This window comes from Moschus berezovskii, chromosome 28 (genome assembly GCF_049115385.1).
Source record: "Moschus berezovskii isolate FMDL1 chromosome 28, NW_MosBer_1.0, whole genome shotgun sequence".
Taxonomy (NCBI): domain Eukaryota; kingdom Metazoa; phylum Chordata; class Mammalia; order Artiodactyla; family Moschidae; genus Moschus; species Moschus berezovskii.
The window spans coordinates 30,365,468-30,382,108 of NC_142487.1; the positions used below are offsets into that span (position 1 = coordinate 30,365,468).

Genomic DNA, 16,641 nt, shown 5'->3' on the forward strand with positions numbered 1-16,641 from the left:
TCTATGTATGACTTCTAGTAACCCCTTGCTTTCAAGACCATGTTTTTGTCAGGCAACTACTCGCTCTAAGGACTTGTCTTGTTATCTCAGCAAGTCCCCCCGTTGGGGCTGAATTTCTAGGTCCCACTGTCACTCTGTCCTTGAATTCCGCCAGTATGCAGCAACCAAAGAGAGCCTACGTGAAGCCGTTCCTGGCCTGGCGTGCTGCCTGTCTGCCCGCCACTTTTATTCTCTGCTTTCCTGTTCAGGTTGGGAGGGCGGCAGGGTCTCCATCACCTTTTCCCTCGAGTTCACTACTCTCTGTGACGGCTGTTTGCACTTAAACTCTGGCTGTCTTAACATTTCCGGTACTTATATAACTCACTTCCTTATCATTGTGATGGAGTTTTTCTCATTAAATTTTTAAAGTGTCATTTCTATTAAGGTTATATTGGGGAGAGATGAAGGGGTGAGAATTAAATTTGTGTCTTCAAGCCTCATCTTTTCACACAGCTTTGAAATGGCTTTACTAGTCATTACATTAGGATATAATGAGCTATATCTTCAAAAACGTGTCCGGTTACTCCTGATGTTGAAATCCTTAGCGGAGGGACAAACTCTTTTCTTTGCAATTGGAGGGATGACTAAGGAAAGTTTCTCTGGGAAAGTGATGCTGAGAAACAGATTCAGATTAAGAAATAATGACAAATATCACTACTTGCTTGATGAAAGAACATCTTTTGTTAGTAGTCAGGTGGTCAAAACTGAAAGGGGGTTTAGTGCGGGCGCTGGCATTTGAATGAGAGAGCATGAGGGAAAGGGTGTATGTTTCATTATTTCCCAAGTCTAGCCTTGGCAATGATCCTGATTTTTTCAGTATCCGTAATGTGTATGTGTGGTAGGGATATTAAGGGGATGTCATTTCTAGAAGAGATGCTATTATTTCATTGCTAAGTCGTGTCCAACTCTTTGCGACCCCATGGACTGTAGCCGGCCAGGCTCCTCTGTCCATGAGATTTCCCAGGCAAGAATACTGGAGTGGGTTGCCATTTCCCTCTCCAAGGCATCTTCAGACCCAGGGATCGAACCTTCAACTCCAGCACTGGCAGACAGATTCTTTACTACTGTGCCATCTGTCAGAAGTCTACGATTGTGTTTAATAACAAAGATAAAGTGACAATAACTTTGTGAGGTGGCTAGGATTTTCATTTTCTATACAGATGATAGTACAATATGAAAACGAAACATTTTTTTTCCCCAAAAGATAGTTTGGGTAATGCCTAGGTATTTATGAATTATGTTTACAGTCTGGCCAACCAAAAATACTATTTGAACCACAATGAATTAAGTTCTTATTTATCACATGTTTACCAGGTATCTTATAGTGTGTTGAATACAAAGAGGATTTTAAAACAGTGTGGAAAAGATTTTATAGGAGTGAATTAGTAGTGACTATATAATAGTCCATATGTAATAAAAGGGAAATTCATAAAATATATAATAAAAGTGTATTATCAAGAAAGAAAGAAATCAATACGAGTTCATGATATATGGAAGGTGTTGGAAGTGGTGAGACTTGAGATGGACCTTGAATAATTATATGGAGATAGAAAAATACAATCGGTGGAGTTCTCACACATCCTGAATTTCCAGGATTGTCCCAGTCTATTATTATAATAATAACTACATTTATTAAATACCTACTATATTTTAAGTACTTTACATATATGTTACCTATAATCCTTTCAACCATAAATTTATTGAAATTATCCCCATTTTTTCCAAATGAATAAATCAAGACATAAAGATTCTAAGCAGGTTGCGGACAGTCACATGGGTACAAGGAGCAGAGCTGGAATTTCCGTCTACACCACGGCTTCTGTGTTTTGCCAGCTAAAGTGTGCCTCCCTGAAGACGTGTCCTGCCCCATGGTCATCACAGGTGGTCTCCACTGTGTATGTGGATTGTCAGCATTTCTCTAGAGTAACACATCGCCATATGCTATTTGTAAAAACCACCCGTTGCAAGCTTATCATTAGATCTGGGGCTTGAGTCACTTAATTTTTCAGGACAACACTGAGCCCTAGATAATGACTGCCCTGGGAGTGGATAAAGCTCAGGCATTTGACCTCAGTCCTGGACGGAGGGCAGTGTGTTCTAAGCTCTACCTGAGGCTTGGCCCCTCTTGACTATGGCCTGCTCTGGTGTTTATCTGCTCCTTGTGTTCAGTTCTGCTGGCTCTGTTTACCCCCTTCCTAACCTATGACCTGCCCCACTTCCAGGCACACAGTTTAGGAGGGAAAGTGAAAAGACTGTTGTTAGAATATTTTGTTTCTGTGGTTTGTTGGGTTTCATTCATTGTGATCAAGCAGTACAATGAAAAACAAGACCTCAAGGCACCGCCCCGTGCTTTCTTTTGAGCAGGCAGCCCCCAGGCGCCTTCCTGAGCTGGACAGGGAAGCCTCTTTGGTGTCCCTCCCTGCTGTTCCTTCCATGCTGTCCTCCTAGTCCAGTCTCGGAGGGAAGGTCTCTTCCTGTGCTGCTGTCACTGCTGCTACGGCTGGTCCCTGACCTCTCCCTTGGGGGTTGAGCCAATGGGAAGTCCGGGATGTTTTCTCTGAACTCTGGCAGAAGCAAGGCAGGAGGAGCGAGGACTCCTAGGTGAGAGGAGGCAGGAGGAACGGGAGCTCCGCAGTGCAGGCCAGAGAGACGGTGGGAGGAGGTGAGCGTCGTTCTCCTGCATGCCGGCTTCTGCTCGGCTTCTAAGTGCTCTCCATCTCTCAGGATGGATGGGGAAGCCCTGGAGACCAAGGCTTGTCGTGAGCACTCTTCTGCCTTTGTAATGGCTTCGCCTCTAGCATCTGGGTCCTGTAGTCAGACATCTCCTTGCCTGGTAACACCGTAGCCTCCTGTACCTCCCGGCGGACACTATGAGTGCCCCACATTCTCTCTGTCCTGCCCAGGAGGGTTGTGCTGTGGTCTCTGAGGCTACAATGGCAGTGAGTGGCAGCAGTGATCACACGGGGTAACACTGGATACAGGAGACCATCTTTATTCTTAACCTTGTATGAAAAATGCCCTTCAACCGCTGAACAAGTCCTGATGCTTATAAAAAGATAACTTACACACTGAATATATTTAAGGCTTGCATCTAAGCTTTCTACCCCAGGCTTCACAACAGTACTGAATGCAGTAAGTCCCCTACATACGAACCTTCAAGTTGCGAACTTTCAGAGACACCAATGTGTGTGCCAGCCCCTGTATGCCAGCTGTTGTTCTGTACTATATGCTTTTCAAGGTACTGTATTGTAAGATTAAAAATGCTTTCTTTATTTTTTGTGTTTGTTTTTTGTGTATTATTTGTGTGAAAGTATTATAAATCTATTATAGAACAGTATAGATACCCAATTGTGTTAGTTGGGTGCCTAAACTAACTTTGTTGGACTTGGATCAGATTGGACTTACAAAGGCAGTCTCAAAACAAGTCATTCACATGTAGGGGACTTGCTGTAAAGCATGTGAATGAATGCATGGATATTTACAAGATCATCTTTTTCTACTTCTTTTTTTTTTGAGTGATCCAAAGTTCTTCAGCTTTTAGGTCAAAAACAAAAGCTAGAGACCACCATATAGTGATCATTATTCTCAAAAAATAAAAAAAGCCTGCTAGGTTTTAGATACTCCTTGTTGATGATATTTCAGTTAATATCAATGCTATTTGTCAGCTATAGCATAATGGTGAGAGGCTTGAGTTTGTTGTTGCTATTGCCTTTAGAAATATTAAACACTTCTGAGTACTTGACAAACTTATTCAAAACCATAGTTTCTCCACAAATTCCAAAGCTGGTTATGGTTGAGTTTTGAAATATCTCTGTACTATAATTGTTTTTTTCTATGATAATTTATAGCCTGGGTACCTCTGCTAGTATTTTTGTGCTTGATAAAAAGTAACTGAAAAGCGGGCTTCACATGGGGCTCTTTTACAAGGGATGACACAGGAGAGAGCACGGGAAAGGATGATTTATATTTATGAGGCACCACGGTACATCTGGGGGTTAGAACGTAAGTGCTAACAACAGGAGGCCTTGCAGTAACTATAGCTGTGTCTGGAAAATTTTGATGCAAAATCACGGTAGGATTTTGAATACTAAGGTATGAACAGAGAAATTGATAGTTATATTGATAAACAAAATCACATTGATTTCTCTGCAAGCACTAAGGAAAACTATTCTGAAAGTTTTTCTTGTAAGGAAATAAGTCTCCCACTTGCCTGAAAAGTGCTTTCGAGATGTCTTACAGGGTGGGATGGAAAACTAAGTTTCACATCAGCGAAGCGTGCAGTTTTATTCATGTTTCACGAGTGAAGACAAGATTTGGGCTTGCTACAAAGTAAACACAGATTTCCCTCTTTATTCTTTGAGAACTAATTGGATTATGCTTTCCTGTCTGAACCTGACTGTGTTGCCACAGGTAATGCTAATGAGAATACCAATAAGTAGATGAAAACTCCACAAGTGACGTTTTGTAGGTGTAAGCCTTGTAGTCTTAGAATTTTCCTAGGAAACTAGCAGAGACGCTGGTCAGGGAGAACGCTGGGCGTCAGAGAGAGGCTGCAGTGGGATCGGCAGGCTAGGCGAGTCTGTGCCCAGGTCCATCCCTCGAGCCCGCTGGTTCTCGTTTGCTTCTCCTCTTCCTGTTGGATGGAGTTTGAACATCGTCTCTGCAGGAAAGCCTTCTGCAGAGTCCTCCCTCCCCCGAAGCGTTTCTCAAGTATCTCCAACCAGCACGGCTTCCCACACACTACAGTCTGTTTTCCAATCTATCTTAGACCTTGGGTTATTTGGAAGGGGTCAGGGAAAGTGCCTTACCAACTCCCTTGTGCCCAGCAGTGTTGAACCTGCAGTGCTGCACTGTAGTGGCTCTTCAGGTCACGGTGACAGGCTTCCAGTTCTTTCCCTTCTTCTGAAATGATGAGAAGAACTTGTTTTGCCTTTACTGCTGCTTTTCTTAATTTCCCCTCATTTTCAATTTTTTCTTTCCTGTGAAGAGGTCAAGAGAAATTTGGGGGTTGGAGGAGGCATCAGTAAGAATGGAAATTAGAGACAGTGAGAATGATCCTAGTTTGTTCCTACTTGTCCCCTTGGTATGTAATTACCCTGTTTTATGGCAGATGCTGGAGTTAGCAGGTTAGCTGAGCAAAACTCACCTGCGATGGTGTCATTTAAAAAGATGAGTCAGTGAGGCAAACTGTGCTTAATTTTGAAGAACTTTAAATATTTTTATTCAACTATTGACAAGAATTGCACCACTTCATGAATAAAAAATATAAAATTCTCTATATTAAAGTCATTACATGGATTCTTTTTTTTTTTTTGGCTGTGTCACATGGCTTTTGGGATCTTAGTTCCCCGATCAGGTATCAAACCTGTGTCCAGGCAGTGAAAGAACTGAGTGCTAGTCACTGACTCTTCAGGGAGCCCCCAGGCTTACCGGTTCTTTATTACCTATTGCCAAAAGTGGAAACAAATAGTAACAATATTTACTGAGAAATAGATCAGGGATTTACAGACCAACTTTTGAAGTTTAGAAGTAGAAAGGTGCTGTTTTCCAACCCACAAGGATGCTGTGTAATGAGAATGTACTTTATGGGATGCAAAGTAAAGACCAGAAAGTGGGGTGAGAAAACCTTTTCCTGTGTCTCATCCATTGACTGGCCATTTATGCCCAGGGGACCCTGAGCACCAGCTTATGAGTGGTCAGTCCCAAATTATCCGATGGATCTGAGTGTCCCTGAGAAGTATTTCCTGCTCCCTCTAGTACTCAATTAATTCTGTCTTCTGGTTGTTCAAACGGCATCCCCTTGTGCCTCTTTTCTTGCTGCCTTGTAATTGCTTGTAAATTGTCTCCCTTATCAGACTTTTGGCCCATTGAGTGCAGGGTTATGTTTGCCTACACACTATGTCTATAGCTCGAGAGGGGCACAGTGTCTAGTGAACCTTCAGGGAAACTTTGTGGGATCACTGAGTAGATGAATGAGGATACCGGCCGGAGGGCAAGCGCCCCCACATGAAGGACTCGAAGGTTACCTAGTTAATACTCTCCTTTGGCTTAGTTGGCACAATGTTCATGAAATTTTCCTCTGAAATAAGATTGAGATGTGTTTCTCCTATGTCTGGCAATATGGTTCTTGTGCCCCGATTCAGAGCTCACCCACCCAAGACAGTCATCCCCCTGTGGCCAAGTCTGACTCACAGATTGTTGTGTGCATTGGCGTGTGTCAGGTATTAGGAGGTATGAGGGCCTTGCTTATTGGGATGAAAGCATTGAGACATGCTTGTTGGGATGAAAGGAAGTGGGAAGAGGTCATACGTACAAGGATCTGCATTTCAGGCACGTTCATGAAGACTGTAGGTGCCAAGGAGCCGATTTGCGTGGCTTCCCTGGTGTGGTTTCTCATTGTGTATCTTGGTACCTCAGCTAGTTCACGCAGTGGTTGGTGCCTGCATGCAAACAATTAGCCCTGTTCTCTAGCAGATCGTGTATCAATAGAAAGTATTTTCCCTTGTAATGGCATTGTGATTTCTAATTTTCTATGGATTTGATGGGTTAATCCATGGTGTATAAATCCTTTAAACAATAACTCAGTTAAAATTTAACTGAGTTGGTGGATTACAGCTGGTGGATTTCAGCTAAGTCAACACAAGGTAAGCCACTTCTCAAGATAGCCACCAAAAGAAGGAGTGCATTTAGTCTCCTTTCATCTCTGTAATGCGGTTTATTGGAAAAACAGTTTTAGTACCTATTCTGCCAGGATAGGAATTATTGTAGTGACATAAAAGACACAGTCATTGCCTTCATGGAGACTAGAATGTTAAAAAGAGAAGACATTTAACAAATACACAAATATGCAGTCATAAATTCTTATAAATGCTAAAAGAAAGACCTCTGAGTACAGGGGGGAGGGCCTGATTTAGATTAGGTCTTGAGGAAATCTCTTTGAAAAGCTGCCTTAATTCCTGGTGGTGGAAATTTGCAAAGAATCTTTCAGCAGGAAAAATCTGACTCTGAAATAATTGAAAGGTCAGTGTATGGGAGTTTAGGGGTGTATTAGGGTCCTAGGTCTTCCCAGGGGGCGCTAGTGGTGAAGAACCCAGCAGGAAAAATCTGACTCTAAAATAATTGAAAGGTCCGTGTATGGGAGTTTAGGGGTGTATTAGGGTCCTAGGTCTTCCCAGGGGGCGCTAGTGGTGAAGAACCCACCACCCAGCGCCGGAGACAGAAGAGACCTGGGTTCGGTCCCTGGGTCAGGAAGGTCCCCTGGAGGTGGGACGGCAACCCGCATCCATATTCTTGCCTAGAGAATTCTTGCTCTATCGACCGGAGCCTAGTGGGCTAAGGTCCATAGAGTCGCAGAGACTCGGGCATGACTGAAGCAACTTAACACGCAGGGCTGCTGTAACAAGTGACCACAGACTTGGTGGCTTAAAGCAGCACACATGTATCCTCCGACAGTTCTGAGGGTCAGAATTCTAAACTCAGAGTCAGCGGGCCACTGCTCCTTCTGGAAGTGCCTTGGGGAACCCCGCTGCCGCTTCCAGATGCCGGTGGCTCGAGACTGCCTCCTCTTGCGGATGCGCTGCTGCATCCTGCTGCATCCTGTCCCTGTCTCCATCTTCACATACCTTCTCTGGGCCCACCATCTCACTCTCACTGGTCTGATAAGACCACCAGTCATTGAATCTAGAGCCTATCTGGGTAATTCAGGGTTATTTAATTTGGAAAACCTTAATTAAGTCTACAAAGACTTTATTTCCAAATAATCTCATGGTCACAGCTACTGGGGGTTGAATTGGATATATCATTTGGGAGGATATAATTCAACCCCTACTGAAGAGTGGTGACGAATAGGTGGACAGGTGGCATGGCCAGACCATGGGAGGCCTTTTAGGCAATATCAAGCCAACACAAAGTCTTTGAAGGGATTTCAGCAGGAGGGTAATAAGATCCACCTTATGTGTGAGGACAGTCATTTTGGACGATAGTAGAAACAGGCTGCATAAGATAAGAATGAAAGAGGCAAGAGCCAAGAGACAACCGCTGCAAGGCTCAGGTGAGAGCCGGCACTGACTTTTGACTAAGGGCCATGGGAAGATGATGAAAGGCGGAGAGGCCTGAGCTATCCTTCGGAGGAGGCATCAGTAGCACTTGGCAATGGACTGCGTGCATATGAGGCAGACGGGGTGTCAAAGATCAGTCTCAGGTTTCATTCTAACTGGGCCATTGGAAGGCCCTCTTGCTGAGATGCAGAGAGCTGGAAAGGAAGGCAGGTTTGGGAGAAAGATGATGAGGACAGACTTTAAGGTGAAGTTGGGAATGCCTCTGAGATGTCAAGTAGGCACTGGAATATAAAGTCAAAGGAGATCTGGGAATGCAAATATGGAAGTCCTCAGGGGTAGGTGGTCTTGGAATTGATGAGAAAGGGTAAGGTCTCTGGAAGTAACAGTGGAAAGAGAAAAGGGATCGAAATTTAGAGCACAGAGTGGACAGGAGGAGCCAGTGACGGAGACTGAGGTTGGGGGGGGTGCGGTCCAGGCCCCATGTGACTCTCGTGGATCTCAGAAGAAAATGTGGGTGGAACCCCGGCACCTGTAGGAGACGGAGAGTGAGAAGGCCTGGTTTTTTAATACATTTGACATTTACTTGTTTTGTGGTTTGAGCATTTGCTTTCTTTAAAACCAAGTGCTATGAACACTATTACTTTAAAAAACTGGTTTTTCAAATAAGGGCTTTCTAAATCTTTGCCTATTTGAGTACAAATATTTAGGAGGAGAAGAGTCATTTAATACGATGACTTAATTTACTGTATTCAGTGACACATTCTAGATTCATTTTTCTTTATCAATCATTACAATAGGATTGTATTTGATCATGAGTTTTATATATACAACAATAGAACATTTAAAATTAAACACTGAATTACCCTCATGCCTGTAATGAAAGCAGAATTGTGAATTAAAAGGTTGATGAGATGTATATGAGGTTAGGCCATATCCCTATTTTTAGATTACATCACAAATCAAGAAAGGGTGGGGGATCCAGCTTCTGTAGTCTACATTAAACATATCCCATCACTCTGGGCTTTCGGTGAACTGTGATTATAGACTTGCTTTATAGTTGCCATGGGAAATAGAGGGAAAAACAGTGGAAACAGTGTCAGACTTTATTTTGGGGGGCTCCAAAATCACTGCAGATGCTGATTGCAGCCAGGAAATTAAAAGGCGCTTGCTCCTTGGAAGGAAAGTTATGACCAACCTTGATAGTATATTAAAAAGCAGAGACATTACTTTGCCAACCAAGGTCTGTCTAGTCAAGGCTATGGTTTTTCCCATGGTCACGTATGGATGTGAGAGTTGGACTGTGAAGAAAGCTGATCGCCGAAGAATCGATGCTTTTGAACTGTGGTGTTGGAGAAGACTCTTGAGAATCCTTATACTGCAAGGAGATCCAATCAGTCCATTCTAAAGGAGATCAATCCTGGATGTTCATTGGAGGGACTGATGCTAAAGCTGAAACTGCAATACTTTGGCCACCTCATGCGACGAGTTGACTCACTGGAAAAGACTCTGATGCTGGGAAAGGTTGGGGGCGGGAGGAGAAGGGGACGACGGAGAATGAGATGGCTGGATGGCATCACCGACTCTGTGGACATGAGTTTGAGTGAACTCCGGGAGTTGGTGATGGACAGGGAGGCCTGGTATGCTGTGATTCATGGGGTCGCGGAGAGTCGGACACGACTGAGCGACTGAACTGAACTGAACTGGGAAAGAATCAAAGAATGAATGAAAATTGTTCTCAAGAAAGAGATTGAAAACCCTAACTAATATCACCAGAAACTTTGCTTTTCATTATCAAAATACTGACACAATTTTTCTGAATTGCTACAGGGAGTTGTTGAAGATTTTCTGTCTCCTCCATGCAAACTTGTGCTTCAAATTTCCTTGCTACTATTTTTTTTTTAACAAGCATAAATAATACGCTAACAAGTGGAAACAATTAAGACACCATCCAGAAAGTAAATTGGTACTTAGAATAAAGTGTTCTATAGGGTTTCTGTTGTTATTGCTTAAATATTAAAAAATTCAACCTAAAATGATTTTATGTTTGATTTTATCTAATTTTTAATAATTTAAAGATTAGTAAACAAAGCACTTAAATTTATGATCAGGTCTAAAATAGGTTTGTTTTATTTTTTTTTAATTTATTTTATTGAAGTACAGTTGATTTACAATATTGTGTTAATTTCTACTGTACAGAAAAGTGATTCAGTTATATATACATTTATACATATGTATATATATTATATATTCTTTTCATATTATTTTCCATTATGGTTCAAAATAATCCTGGTGAAGTCAAAGCCAGAAGCTAAATGTGATAACATTCAGATTCATTAGATGCATGACCGAAAGGGTGATTGCTGGTCCAAGATTTAAGCAGTTTATGTTCAGGTGCTCTGGGAATACAAAGCATTTGTGAAGAGTACTTTAAATAATAGAAAGTCAGAGAAGGAGGTCAGAGGCTAACCACCCATAATCCAGGTGAACTGCTGCTTTCAGTGGTATCTTTGGTTTGCGGCAGAAATTAGTGTCTATTGGACCAAGAATACTGTAGCTACTTCCCTTTGTAAAAGATGAGGTTCCTTATGCACTCACTGTTATTTTTCTAAATTAAAGACTACTTCTGGTGGCAAATCCTAACATCTCACCACGCCACACTTTGAGAATTCCATGACTTGGGAATGTATTCCAGGTCAAGGAACCCAGAAAAGAACAAGTTTGACCTGTGTTTCTAAATGGGTCACTTTATAGAACTGCATTACAAGACAATTGCAATTGTGTAGTATTTCTCAAGTTATGAAAACAGAAACTCTGCATGCCAACAGTGTGGTGTGGACTCACCTGATGGCAGGTCCTAGAGTAAAATCTAACACAATACTGGTACAAGAAAAGACTTCTTAGACTCAGAATGTCTCTTATGACAATGTCTGTCTTGTCTGTCTGTGTGCTCTCAGTTACAGCTGACCCTTTGCAACCCCATGGGCCATAGCCCGCCAGGCTCCTCTGTCCGCATTAGGTAACTGGAGAATCAAAACTTTCTGAGATTGGCAGCCATGACACCAAAGCTATGCGGGGGAAAAAAACCCACTTCCTTGTAGATTTAGCATGAAGATAAAGCATGTGTGAAAACAGTGTAAGCTCCACCAGACACTGAGAGGTTCCTCTATTTATAGTGGAGCAAGAGGTTCCTCTTGTTTACAAAATCGTTCCCTAGTTATATAAGAGGTTGAAATTTTGGAGGAGAATGACTTTGGATTAGGCAGGCCATTTTCTTTCATTTCTCTTCTTTCTGTTGTGCAAGGTGGACATTTTTATTCACTTTGTATCAGCTTTTAAAAAGAAGAAACAGCTAGCAGTTCACTTAGGGAGAAGAACAGGGGAATAGTTTTTAGATAAAGCCTTCATAGAAAATGTTAAAGATGATACTAGTAGAGAAAATGCAGACCTATTTGGGTCAAATGATGGTTTGGTAGTCCCCTCAAAGTGCCTATTTAAAATCGTTATTTTGATTGAGACAAGGAATCTACCAGAGGCTGTTTATTCATGGGTATCTCTGAGTACAGTGGGAGAATGAAGGAATCTCTTCCTTGGAATGAATGGAAGAATCTGTTTTTCATCTGTTCCCAAGGAGAGCATAAGGTAAAGAAACCGTTTAGATGACAAGCTCTGGAAGATCTAGTGAGTGTAGTAAGTGTCTCTGCTGGCTGCCTGTCAATAAAGTAAGTAAGAGTTGGGGAAGGGACCTTCTTCCCATTTCTTCATGGGACCAAATGCAGGTATTGGCTTCCTGCTTGGCTTCTGTGAAGGGATCAGGAAATGGTATTCTTTTAAAATATTTATTTATTAATTTGACTATGCCAGGTCTTAGTTGCAGTGTGTAGGCTCTAGTTCTTTGACCAAGGATGGAACCCAAGCCCCCTGCCTTAGCAGCATGTAGTCGAAGCCACTGGCCCAGCTTAGAAATCTCAGGAAATGGTATTCTGAATGAGGAAGCAGTGTTCTCCCAATGAGCAGCGGCAGCAGTGACAAAGGTGCGAGGTCCTCAGGGGTGACACCGATGGGGGAACCAGGACAGAGGAAAAACGTGGAAGGCCATGTGATGGATGCAGTTGATGGGCAATCTTATTTCCTTGGCAATGCTCAAAGAGCACAGCAGGCTCAAGTACTAGGTAAGTCAGTGGTGACAAATGACAGTCAAAGTCAGATTGTTACGATTCGCGTGGCCTCCATCTGTGCTCATGAGCTGGCAAGGCCTCTGCATATTTGGGTCACCATTGTATTGCAAGGGAGAAGCGTTCATGTGACCTGCTGAGTTTCCTTCCTGGACTGATGTCACTTTGGGATTGGTTAATTCTGAATAAACTATTGCCAACACAGTTATGGGAGGCTTGTCTGTGTTAAAGTGAAGAAGAAAACAATGGCGAGAAGAAGAAAAAGAAGGTTCCTGCTGTGCCAGAAACCCTTAAGGAAAAGCGAAAGAATTTCGCAGAGCTCAAGATCAAGCGCCTGAGAAAGAAGTTTGCCCAAAAGATGCTTCGAAAGGCAAGGAGGAAGCTTATCTATGAAAAAGCCAAGCATTACCACAAGGAATACAGGCAGATGTACAGAACTGAAATTCGAATGGCTAGGATGGCACGAAAAGCCGGCAACTTCTATGGACCCGCGGAACCCAAACTGGCATTTGTCATCAGGATCAGAGGCATCAACGGTGTGAGCCCAAAGGTTCGAAAGGTGCTGCAGCTCCTTCGCCTCCGGCAGATCTTCAATGGCACCTTTGTGAAGCTCAACAAGGCATCTATTAACATGCTGAGAATTGTGGAGCCATACATTGCATGGGGATACCCAAATCTGAAGTCTGTAAATGAATTGATCTACAAGCGTGGTTATGGCAGAATCAACAAAAAGCGAATTGCCCTGACTGACGACGCATTGATTTCTCGATCTTTTGGGAAATACGGAATCATCTGCATGGAGGATCTGATTCATGAGATCTATACCGTTGGAAAACGTTTCAAAGAAGCAAACAACTTCCTGTGGCCCTTTAAATTATCTTCTCTATGAGGTGGAATGAAGAAAAAGACCACCCATTTTATAGAAGGTGGAGACGCTGGCAACAGCGAAGACCAGATCAACAGGCTTATTAGAAGGATGAACCAAGGTATCTACCAGAATTATTTTTGTAATCTGGTCAATTAATAAACAACTGAAACAATAAATAAATGTGGCTGACTCTTAGTAATTCTAGGAGGGTTATCCAGTCTGCATATCACTCAGATCTTGTGCCTTTTACCTATGAGCCATTTTATCTACTGAAAATACTTTATCCCTACTTTATATTTCTTTATAGCAGAAATGATGTGGAATTAAAAATATTTCAGCTCACTCTAGTTAATTATCACAGTCATCAGAATACAGAAGACACAATCCATTTCTATGCTTGTATTTTCCATATTCACAACAAGCATCAGAAAATTGACTGCAAATGCTAAATCAAAATTAAGTTTCAGGTATTATTTGTGACTTTAGTTTCCTCTGCTATTATTTACAAATCATCATGGAAACGAGCACTGGCTATGTATAAACTGGCAAGAAAGAGGCAAAACTCATAAAATTTACAAGCAACCATACAGTGATGGTGCCTTATGATTCTAATAGCTTTTACAACAGAGGACTCAGTCATTTGGGTAACCACTGGCTTTACACTGGAAAATATTCAGCCAGAAGAACCAGGTTTGCAATTGGCACTTGTGGTAAAGAACCCACCTGCAAATGCGGGAGACATAAAAGATGTGGGTTCAGTCTCCGGGTTGAGAAGATCCCCTGGAGGAGGGCATGCAACGCATTCCAGTATCCTTGCCTGGAGAATCCCATGGACAGAGGAGCCTGGAGGGCTATAGTCTATTGGGTCACATAGAGTTGGACACGACTGAAGTGACAGCATATACACGCACTGTGCACAGCAGATGCAGGGGGTGTAACACGAGCTCTCTGCAATGTGATGCTAACCTGGGACGCTTGTCCGCATTCTGATGGCCAAGGTGTCAGCAACCAGCCAGTCCTAACCTACCTCTCTCCATACCTGGCCACTTTTCAAAGGGAAAACCCCCTTGAAGGAGCTCTAGCCTGTACTCCAGCAGGGAGGATCTGGGTGTTACAAATATAACTTTCCATTACCAGATCAGAAGGGTGGAGAAGAGGTTGGCAGGGTGCCAAGAATGAACGCCCCAAGTTTCAGCTCTTAGCTAAAGCTGCTTCATTCAAGCAAGCATCTATAGAAGCCAGGTGAGATATACTTCTGGAAAATTCCAAGAGGAGAAAATTGGGAATAAAGAGCAGATGGGAAAGGAGTTGAGAACAGTACAAAGAGAAGCCCGCTGAAACAGCTTAGGGTCCAGATGAATGTTTGAGTTTAAAGAATGACAAAAATACTGTATTAAATTCTGTTTGATTTTGTGCACCTTCCTAAGTGCGTGGGGAAAAGTGAGTAGTCTAGACTCTGCACGATATAGGAATATTTTCTTTGAGTGAGAAAGGAGACCAGATTCTCATCACTGCTTTTGTGTACCAGGATGGCAGTGTGAATCGTGTTATGGTTTTGCATACTCAAATAGGCCGCTCCTGTCTCTGCTGTTGTAAGCAAGAGGTGAGCTCCTGACTGAGTCTGGAGAAAGGTGTAGAAAACAGCCGGTGGTCACACGCAGAGGTCTGAAATCTCTCCAGTCGCATCTTTGGAAAACCGCCCTTCAGGGGAATTGGGCTGTATTGCCTTCAGTAACGCCTTGTTAGGTTTGGGAAGCACTGGGGTCCCTGGTCTCTGCCGGGTGCATTGTGTCAGTCCTCTGGGTCTTCTTAGAAGCATATTCTCGACCTCGGGGCCACTCTGTTCAACCTTGGCTCAGGGTCCCAGCCTATCTTCCACCAAAGCTTGCGCTTAGGAATAGGTCAACTATCAATTATAGACAATGAACTGTGATCCTATCTCTGAGGTACTTTCTTTCTTTATATTCTGATTTGTTTTTAAAAATTTTGAAAGATAACTTGGATCCATAAAAGTGCATTCAGTATATGCAAACAGAACCTGATCAGAATCTCTGAAGTCTCCCTCTGTTATTCCTTTAACAAAAAACAAAACAACAACAAAAGAGTCCTCTTCTCTTCCCACTAGAGGCAATCATTTCTTCAGGACAGTCTGCCTACCAGTGTAAGTCAGCATCCTTAAGAACCCAGTTTTGCTTTTGCTGTTGTTCAGTCACTAAGTCATGTCTGACTCTTTGAGACCCCATGGACTACACATAGCACGCCAGGCTTCCCTGTCCTTCACCATCTCCTGGAGCTTGCTCAAACTCATGTCCATTGAGTCAATGATGCCATCCAACCATCTCATCCTCTGTCGCCCCCTTCTCCTGCCTTCAATCTTTCCCAGTATCAGTCTTTCCCAGTGAGTCAATCCTTTGCATCAGGTGGCCAAAGTATTGGAGTTTAAGCTTCAGCATCAGTCCTTCCAATGAATATTCAGGACTGATTTCCTTTAGGATGGACTGGTTGGATCTCCTTACAGTCCATGGGACTCTTGTGAGTCTTCTCCAGCACCACAGTTCAAAAGCATCAATTCTTTGGTGCTCAGCCTTCCTTTTGATCCAACTCTCACGTCCATACATGACCACTTGGTTGGACCATTTCATCAAGGAACTCGTGTTGTGTGCATTCTTTTCTTCCTGACTTATTTGGTTCCCTAAGCATTACTTCTAACTGTGGGTTGGGACTACAGGTCTCCTGCATGATGATTTTGGGCACCAGTGAGCAGATGAAGATGAATTTTGGGTGTTCAGAATATGTTCTTACGATAGTTTGGATTGAGTGACTGTGACCTGGTGTGGAGCAGAGTTTTGGGTGTACTAGATACACTCTTGGTCTTGGGAGAAGCTTTGGGAACCCTTTGTCTGAGGGAGAGGATACATCCTAGTGGACGCTGCATCAGGACCAAGGGGAATCCTTGGAGGCAGGATTTTCGGCCCTAAAACCAGGAAAATCCCAGGTGAATGAGGACCAGTGGGTAACCTGGGTCCTTGCCTCCACAGAGCCACCTCCAGTTGGGTTCTCTGTCTACTGTGTTAGTTCTGGAATTTTTACTCATAGCTGCTCATTATTTCTAAAGACTCTCCACACTCCTCCTGTGACAAAAATCCCTGTGAAGAAGCCATTATATTATCTGTCTTAGGAAGGGAGATAACACACTAGAGAGATAAACTTCCTGATTTTGGAGGGTAAAATCCTGCTTGAAAACTGCTGAAGTGATCTGACTTCTTACGTTATACAGTATTAACATATACAATAAAATGTAACAAAGCAAAGTGAGGGTGGAGGACAGGTAGGGGAGAATTAAAACTGTGTGTGTTAGTCACTTAGTTCATGTCTGACTCCTTGAGACCCCATGGACTGTAGCCCACCAAGCTCCTCTGTGCATGGATTTCTCCAGGCAAGAATACTGGAGTGGGTTGCCATTTCCTTCTCTAGGGGATCTTCCTGTCCCAGGGATTAAACCCAG

The 16,641-nt window shown here is 42.9% G+C and overlaps 1 pseudogene; it reads left to right on the top strand.

The window, feature by feature from the left end:
- Positions 1-12,102: 12,102 nt before the first annotated feature.
- On the top strand, positions 12,103-13,172 carry LOC129549913 (large ribosomal subunit protein uL30 pseudogene; annotated as a pseudogene).
- The last annotated feature ends 3,469 nt before the right edge of the window (positions 13,173-16,641 follow it).